This window comes from Equus asinus, chromosome X, assembly GCF_041296235.1.
Source record: "Equus asinus isolate D_3611 breed Donkey chromosome X, EquAss-T2T_v2, whole genome shotgun sequence".
Classification (NCBI taxonomy): Eukaryota; Metazoa; Chordata; class Mammalia; order Perissodactyla; family Equidae; genus Equus; species Equus asinus.
The window spans coordinates 124,841,352-124,850,785 of NC_091820.1; the positions used below are offsets into that span (position 1 = coordinate 124,841,352).

The 9,434-nt window shown below is 41.0% G+C and overlaps 1 long non-coding RNA gene across 1 annotated transcript in view; it reads right to left on the reverse strand.

Annotated features, from left to right (window-relative positions):
• LOC139042743 (uncharacterized) overlaps window positions 1-9,054 on the reverse strand; it is a 35,569-nt gene extending 26,515 nt beyond the window's left edge. Inside the window, exon 1 of the long non-coding RNA XR_011499809.1 lies at window positions 8,903-9,054. This is a non-coding gene — a long non-coding RNA (uncharacterized lncRNA). The remainder of the gene's footprint in view (window positions 1-8,902) is intronic.
• Window positions 9,055-9,434: the final 380 nt, after the last annotated feature.

Here is a 9,434-nt window from a genome sequence, read left to right on the forward strand (position 1 = left end):
TAAGGACATCTGTCATGTTGGATTAGGACCAACCCCAATGACTTCATTGTAACTATTACCTCTTTAAAGACCCTAATTCCAAATAAGGTCACATTCTGAGGTAGCGGGGTTAGAAATTCAATGTATCTTTTTTGGGGGGAACACAATTCAACATATAACACTGCTCTATCTCCAGCACCTAACACTGTGCTTGGTTCCTGGCCTCTAATTCGCTCAATGAATACTGAATGAACTAGTGAATGAATCCATGGATGAGCTTTACAGCATCTGTGAAATGGTAAGAAATATTGTGATACGTGTGTATGTGTGCATGCATGCACATTAGCATGTGTATCCATGCATTTCTCTGGGATGTGGGCCCCTAGTCTTCTATCAGATTCTCAGTAGTCTGCGACCCTACAAGTGCTAAGACCCACTAAATTATAGGATAAGCACTGCACCTTTGCTATGATATAGGGGCCCTTCATCACATGGCTCCACCTTGTTCTGCAGCCTGACCTGTTAAAACTCAAACACCCTGTCTCCAGTCACACTGAACTACTTGTGGTTCCCTTCATAGGTTATTCTCTTGTTCACCAGAGAGCCTTTGCATATGCCGGTATCACCTCTGCCTCATCCAGGATCCATCCTTGGTCACCTGACAGATTCCTACACATCTTTTCAAAAAATCAGCTATGGGGTTAGCTCCTCCAGGAAAACTTCCCTGACCTCTCTAGAGAGGGATAAGCATTTCCACTCCGGGCTCTCATGTTCACACCTTTGCTAAAGCACCTACCATCGCAGGTATGTCTGTTTCCTCCACCAGACACTGAGATCCTGGAGGACAGGGACCTATTCTAATTCAACTCTGAATTTCTACACTAGATGGGTGTCAGTCACAGAACAGGCCCTCAAGATGAATAAAAAAGAATGAATGCCTGCCCTGGGGAAGATGAACCCCAACATAAAAAATAAGCTACTTATTCCAAACTAAAATGTGTTGCTTAGTGAGCTAGATAGTGTTCACCCTCTAGACATGGCATGACCACACGTGATGGATGATAATCTAGAAAGAGGATATGCATGGGTGGGAGGTTGGCCTGCATCTATCCCCCAAGTCCTCTTCCAAATCTGCGAGTTTCTGATTCCATGAAAGCATGGCCTTCCTCTTTTCTTTACTTCTGACTGGAAAGGGGCTTCTAGACGGGAGGGCATGTCACCTTTGAACTGGCTGACTAGGCCAGGGTTAGAAAAGGTACTTTCCAGAAGTTTACCATCCCAGGCAGACTCGTGATGCCTGGCTTTGCCTTCTCAGCACCTCTGACTTCCCATCTGAAAACTGACTAATACTTGCTAATTGTATGTTCTGAGATCCTTTGATGAAAATGCCATAGTATGTAAGTATCAAGTATTGTTATGAATAATAAAAATGGACGAAGTTTCTGTTGCTTACTCCTTGAGTGATATTATAGAAAATGAATGTCTCTTGCCAAATCACAGGTCATATCTGCGTTGCAGAAAAGAGACTGATAAAACACATTCAACCCCTTAGTCCTTTGGATTCAACAGAGCAATGCATTTGCTTTCCCAAGACTCTCCCGTCTTTGTTTATTCGGGCTGCTATAACAAATCACCATAGAATGGGTGGCTTATAAACAACAGAAATTTATTTCTCATGATTCTACAGGCTGGGAAGTCCAAGATCAAGGCACCGGCAAACTCGGTGTCTGGTGAGAACCCACTTCCTCGTTCATAGATGGCATCTTCTGGCTGTGCCCTCACATGGCTGAAGGGGCAAAGGAGCTCTCTATGGCCTCTTTTGTAAGGGCACTAATGCTGTTCATGAGGGCTCCACTCTCTTGACCTAGTCACCTTCCAAAGTTCCCACATCTTAATACCATCACGCTGGGGGTTTGGATTTTAACATACGAATTTTCAGGGAGACACATTCAGTCTACAGCACCTCCTGATTTCAAAAATGCCGTAGAATCTTTTGGTGTTACTGTGGGTCGTGCTCAGCAGTCTTCCGTCATTACCGTGAAGCCTCACTGCAGTGGCTGTCTGGTGTTTTGTCCACCCAGAGCAGCACTCCGCTTCTGGGAAATGCTCTTTCTCCACTCCAACCTGGCGTTTGAAGGATGACTGCTATGCTTTCAGAAAACTCTACCGACTGGACACAGTGATTGGTATAGACGCCGGCACCTGATCTAAGCTAGGCCAATCAAAACCCCTCCCGGGACTTTTAATACTTGGCATCAGAAATAGGAAGTAGAAATTCCTGTCTGGCAGCAACTCTGGGAGACATGAGTACAGAACTGGCCGGCTGCCATGCATCCAGCTGTGTGGAAGAAATTAGTCTGAGAGATGAAGCTGACACTCAGAGAAGCAGAGATGGGAGTCAGAAAAAGCAAGGGAAGGAGGAAGGGAGAGAGAAAGAATCCTGTCAGTTATTTGAGTCTTTTGTTCCGGTTGTCCCTACCCTTCCCTTGGCTTGGTTACATGGACCAATAAGTCTTTCTTTTTGGCGTAAGCGAAATTCCAGCTGGGCTTAAGTCACTGGCAACCACAGGAATCCTGACTAATATACACGTGGAGCATGCTACTAGCTCCAGAAATTAATGAAGAGCCTTATAGTCTCCAAGCACTTTCAGCTCAAGACAGGGTGTTTGCTTTTTTCTTGTTCAAACCACTTTTTTGAGGTCTGATCGACATACAAAAAGCTGTACGTTAAATAGCAACATATACAACTTGATGAGTTTGGAGATAAATACACACCTGTGAAACTATCATCACAATCTTTGCCATAAACATATCTATCACCTCCAAAGTTTTCTCCTACCTTCTTTATTATTATTATTATTTTGATAAGAACATAAACATAAGATCTACCCTCTTAGCAAAATTTTCAGTATGCAACAGGGTATTGTTAACTATGCCATACAATAGCTCTCTAGGACTTACTCATCTTATAACTGAAACTTGGCACCATTTCACTAATATCTCCTCATTTTCCTGTCCCCCCAGACCCTGGCAACAACCATTCTACTCCCTGCTTCTGTAAGTTTGACTGTTTCAGATTCCTCATATAAATAGTATCACGTGGTATGTGTCTTTCTATCTGGCTTATTTCGTTTAGCTTACTGTCCTCCAGGTTCATGAGACAGGGTGTTTTCTATCAAAGGGACTTTTGTCAAGAAAGTCCACTCTTCCTGTTATGGCAATGACCTGGGGACTAGAAGGAAAGAGACTCGACTTGGACATGAAAGGGGCTTTACAGATCACGTGGTCAAACCTTCACGGTACAGCTGGGGCAATGGAGCTTCAGAGGGGAAAGGAACAACGCTCCCAAGGTCACACCGTGAGTCAGCTACGTAGTCAGAACTAGACCCCAGTTGTCCTGATTCTTCTAACTCCCTAGTTTTCCACAGGTCCCCAATCTAAAACAATATAAATAAAATTGCAATGCATTTTTTTAAAGCACCAAACTTGATTTTCTTCATGAAATACACATTAACCCCTACCCTCATTCATTTTATCCTTTCAAGTTCATGAATATGTAAAATGTCAAGAATTTCAAGTTATATATCTGCTGGAGAGTTATGGCCACGACACTTAAAATTTTAGTTCTACAAACTATTTTGATTTGTATCCAATTCTTAACTCTGACATCGAAGTCTCGTGAAGAATCAGGTCTCTAGTCCTTTTGGTTTTCCCCTTGCAAAACTGCTATATTTGGCTGTTAAAAAAATGATGTGACCAGTTTTCATTTTGACAACTGTATCCTCAAGACTTTCACAAACTGATGATGAAATTGTCATTGATGTGAAATTATCCTTCAGCCATTGTGAAAATATGATACGTATTTTGGAAATCATCCTGCGATTCACATCATTGTCAGACCTTTAAATATTTCTTCAGAAGGAAATGTCTGCAGGTAAGATATTTTTGCTAGTTATTAATCAGTCAGTTGATCAATCAGTCAATCATTGAGTGCCTAGTAGGTACCCAGCACTGTTCTAGTTGTTTGGGAAACAAAAGAAATATAAGGCCCCTGAGACAGTTAAAGTATATTACTGTTAGGGCCTGCCTGGTGGTGTAGTGGTTAGGTTCATGTGCTCTGCTTTGGCGGCCCGGGGTTTGTAAGTTCAGATCCCGGGTGTGGACCTAGCATAGCTTGTCAAGCTATGCTGTGGAGGCATTCCACACAAAATAGAGGCAGATTGGCACAGATGTTAGCTCAGCGACAATCTTCCTCAAGAAAAAACAGAGGAAGATTGGCAACAGACGTTAGCCTACGGCCAATCCTCCTCACACACACGCACACACACAAACATATATATACATATATATATATTACTATAGATATGTTTTCCATTTGAAATATACAGCAAGTTTCCCATGGCGATGTACTCTTGTTACAATACGAAGCTAGGTGGTAGAGCAAAAAGAGCACGGGCTCTGGAATCAGGCTGTGGAGGAATGGAATGCCCATGACTAATTGTGTAAGCCTGCAGAGGTTCAGCCCACCACTACCCCTCACTCTCCTCATCTGTAAAGTTATTGTAGTAAACAATATATTTATTAATAATACTATTAATCAATAAACAATGTCAGTATTATGAATTAATAATTAATATTTCACATTATCAATTAGTAATCAATGAAAGTATTAATTAATGTTAATATTGTTAATAAATATTGTTGAAAATTTATATTAATAATTATGAATATTACCATTAATAGCAATTAATATTATTATTGACATTAATATTTATTATAATAGTTATTTTTCTTATTCTAGCAATAATAGCTACCCTTCAAGGTTGCTCTGATAATGAAATGATATCATTTACCCAGTATATAGTAGGCGCTCGATAAATGCTAACTAGTATTATGATGAACCCCTGATATATGTTTGGGTCCAGTTGTTCGCGAAAGTGTGGTAACTCAGGAAAGTTTAGCAGGCATTTTAGGCAGCAGTACAGTGTAGGAATCAAGAGCATGGGCTCTTGAGTCTAACAGAATTTCCGTTCAATCCCAGCCGTACCACTTTAACTAGCTATGCGGTGAAAGGGTGCCTGGAAAGAATTTAGCACAGTGTATCTGCTCACGTGTGACTTTGTTCGCATCTGAGCTGTAGAAAGACTGTGGCCACTTTATAAATTACTGATATTTAGACATTTTTCTTTTCAATATTCACAGGTAGGGACAACTGAACCACTATTTTCATCTGCTTATGTCATAGGTGTCTGAAAATACTATCAAGAAACAGATTTAAAGAGCACTTTTAAAAAGCACTCAAAGATTTTCAAGATGATGTATCAAATTTCAAGAAGTCCCCTTATTATTTTCAAAAGAATCTTTTCGGACACTGTAACTCCTCAGTTGAGGGAAACAATAGAAAGAATAAACAAATGGGACTTCATCAGACTAAAGAGCTTCTTCAAGGCAAGGGAAAACAGAATTGAAACAAAAAAACAGCTCACTAATTGGGAAAAAATATTTACAAGCCACTTATCCGACAAAGGGTTAATCTCCATAATATACAAAGAACTCACACTGCTTAACAACAAAAAAACAAACAACCCGATCAAAAAATGGGCAGAGGACATGAACAGACATTTCTCAAAAGAAGATATGAATATGGCCAATAGACACATGAAAAGATGTTCATCATCGCTAATCATCAGGGAAATGCAAATCAAAACTACACTAAGATATCACCTTACCCCCGTTAGATTGGCAAAAACATCCAAAACCAAGAACGACAAATGTTGGAGAGGTTGTGGAGAAAAAGGAACCCTCATACACTGTTGGTGGGAATGCAAACTGGTACAGCCACTATGGAAAACAGTATGGAGATTTCTCAAAAAGTTAAAAATAGAAATACCCTATGACCCAGCCATCCCATTACTGGGTATCTATCCTAAGAACCTGATATCAGATATCTCAAGAGTCCGTTGCACCCCTATGTTCATCGCAGCATTATTTACAATAGCCAAGACGTGGAACCAGCCTACATGCCCAGAAACTGATGATTGGATAAAGAAGATGTGGTATATATACACAATGGAATACTACTCAGCCATAAAAAAAGACGAAATTGGCCCATTCACAACAACGTGGATGGACCTCGAGGGCATTATGTTAAGCGAAATAAGTCAGTCAGAGAAAGACGAACTCTATATGACTCCACTCATAGGTGGAAATTAGTATATTGAGAAGGAGATCTGATCGGTGGTTACCAGGGAAAAGGGGGGGTGGGGGGAGGGTACGGAGGGGGAAGTGGTGTACCCACAATATGACTAACAAAAATGTACAACTGAAATCTCAAAAGGTTGTAATCTATCATAACATTAATAAAAAAAAAAAAAACCTATGTAACCCAATAAGTAAAGCAACTCTAAACATATTAAAACACCTGTTACTTTTAAAAAAAAAAAAAAAGCACTCAAAGATTTTCAAGATGATGTATCAAATTTCAAGAAGTCCCCTTATTATTTTTCAGAGCAAGAGATAGATCTTCTTCAGTAACTCATCTGGATACTAACGTACTAAGTACTGTACTGTTTGGGGGACTTTCAGAGAAGAGGCACGTTGTAAATATATAGAACTGTTTACAATGAAATAAGATGAATCCTCTAGGTACTCTATATAGTTCTAAAGGAAAGAGAAGACAAGGACAAGAGATTGCACCGTTTCTAATGCATTTTGTAAAAGAAAAAGTAAGATCAATTTTAAAATTTTTAGGGGCTGGCCTGTGGTGTTGCAGTTAAGTTCATGTGTTCCACTTGAGCGGCCTGAGGTTTGCCAATTTGGATCCTAGGTGTGGACCTACACACCACTTTTCAAGCCATGCATTGGCAGCATCCCACATATAAAGTGGAGGAAGATGGGCACGGTTGTTAGCTCAGGGCCAATCTTCCTCAGCAAAAAGAGGAGGATTGGCAGCAGGTGTTAGCTCAGGGCTAATCTTCCTCCTCAAAAAAAAATTTAGTGTGTTAAAATTCTTAAAATAAACACACTTTTGAAATAAAAAAAAAAAAGATCGCACTGGACACAGTGCCAGGGAGGGAGCAGAAGAATGGTAACATTCATTGACTGTTGGCATGACACATGACATGATCTCATGTAATCCTCAAGACAGCCCCGTGAGTTGGATTTGCATTTTATCCCCATTTCAAAGAGGAGAAAACAGGCCCAGAGAGTGAGGCAACTTGTCCAAGAGTTCCCAGTGAAATAGTGATTCAAACACGGATCTATCGAATCTCAAAGTTTGTATTCATTGCAGATTTAGCTCTTGCACTGACACCAGTGACTGAGTGCTCTTGGACATGTCATTTAGTTTACTTGTGTCTTCCATCAGGTTGCTTTTGGCTTCAAGTAGAAGAGTAACCAACGCCAATTTAAAGAATAGATACACTTAATTTGCTCACACAATAAAAAGTCTGGAAATAGGTAGTTTCAGAGAAGGGACCACAGCTCAAACCCTCAGTTCTCTCTGTCTTTCCACTCTGCCACCTTCGGTGGGTGAGCAGTGTCTCCCTCTCAGCGCGTACTTAGCAGCTCCAAGCATCACACAATCACCTGACAACTTCCAAAAGCAGGAAGTGGGTGTAGAGAAGAGACTTTCTCTTTATTCGCCTCTCTCTTTGATCGGAGAGGAAAACCTCTCCCAGAAGCCCCCCAGTAGACTTGCCCTTTGTCTCGTTGACCCAAACTAGGCTACGTGGCCACCCATAAATGTGGCAAGAGAAATGAGGTTATCATGCTTGGCTGGGACTAATAGTGACAGTGGCTGGGGACAGCTTCCCTGAGATCAAGGGCTCTTGGCTTGAAGGCCTGACACATTCAGGTTTCTGCTATGAAGGAAGACATGGAGGTGGAAAAGCCAGTGAGCAGGCACCCAACAGTGTCTGACTTAGATCTTCATTTCCTTATCAACAGATGAGTGAGCTGCTCTGGGCCACCTCTCAGTGAGATGGAGGAGAAGGCGCTAGCTGCAGTTGAAAGAAAAAACAAAACGAAACAAAAACCTGAGACGTATAAATACACTTAATCAACTCACGCACTGTCAGTTCAAGGTCCTTCCCCATCCCTCAAATTACACTGGTCTTTTGTAAGGTTTTTCCCCCATCAAAGCTGACCTTGACTTTCCTTTTAAACTAACTTTTACAGATGGTGGTCCTAGGGGTGGGAGGGGATAGATAGGGCCTTGTCCTTCCCTGGCCTCCCTCCTACCCCACCATCCTAACATCTGATCTCAATCAATGTGGGTTTAGGAAGTTGTCCTGCGCCGTGCTGCTCATAGACAGAAATAAGATACAGTAGAAATAATCCACTGCCGTGGCATAATAGATCCAGAACAGATTTGTTTTCTGTTAGATTTCTAAGTGAATTATATTTGACCTCAAGTCCATTCCAATTGGACAATTTTCTACTACATTTTGTATTATTCTAAAAAACCCAACAGTTGCCATATTTTCCTTAAAAGCAGCTGTCAGATTTAATCTTGTAACAGTTTAATAACTTAAAACACCCCCCAAAAATAGTTTAGGGATCTGTGCCATGGCAAGAATTCTCATTTATTGTTTTCCATTCAATATTTTACCATCAGCCTCTTACCCCAGGGAAGTGTAGAAACTGAATGCTTATTAAAACATCTCATAACCTTTCTAAAATTGCAGTGCTATGAAAACTGTATTTAAACTGTAACTCAGATTCTTAATAACTATCTTTTTTCCCATATGTAGAAGATTTATTTTCTTATCTTTATAGGAAATGTTCTCTTTTTTTCCCACCGATTTTTCCGGAAGACTTACGGCACACCATCTTTACCTCTTCAACGTGGTGATCCAATCATCGCTTCAACCTTCCCTCTTCTCCTTTTAAATACTTACTGAGCCAGAAAAATACTGAGTACCTGACTCTTCAGTGCAAGAAGCAACTCCAGCTCTCTCCTCAAGCAAAATGAAGTGGAGGAGGGCGTCATTGTCTTGTGAATCCAAGTAGCCCTCACTGTTGGTAGTCAGTCTAGCACACTTCACGTCATCTTGGTCTCCACAGCCTTGGAAGGAGGAAAGGCAAAAAGGTACCCGAATTATCAGGACTATTATGCGTGCCCTATCCGGCCTTGACTATGACTTCATTTATTCATTCATTCACAATGACTAATTGTGCCCCTCCAATGCGCCAGGCACTGACGGTTCTAAGCACCGACAAAATAGTAGCAAACAAGACAGACAAACATCTCTGCATTTAAAAAGTTTATACACACCCTGGGATGGGGAAAATTAACGCCGTCCAGTGAAAACATGGAATGTGAAAGCATGAAAGAACTTTAAAGAGCCTCCACGGCAGTTCAGCCTCCTCAATGGACTGATGAAATGTTGGACCCAGAGGAGGGACATAATTTATCTAAAGTCACACAACTGTCCAAGGAGCTGGAATTGGAA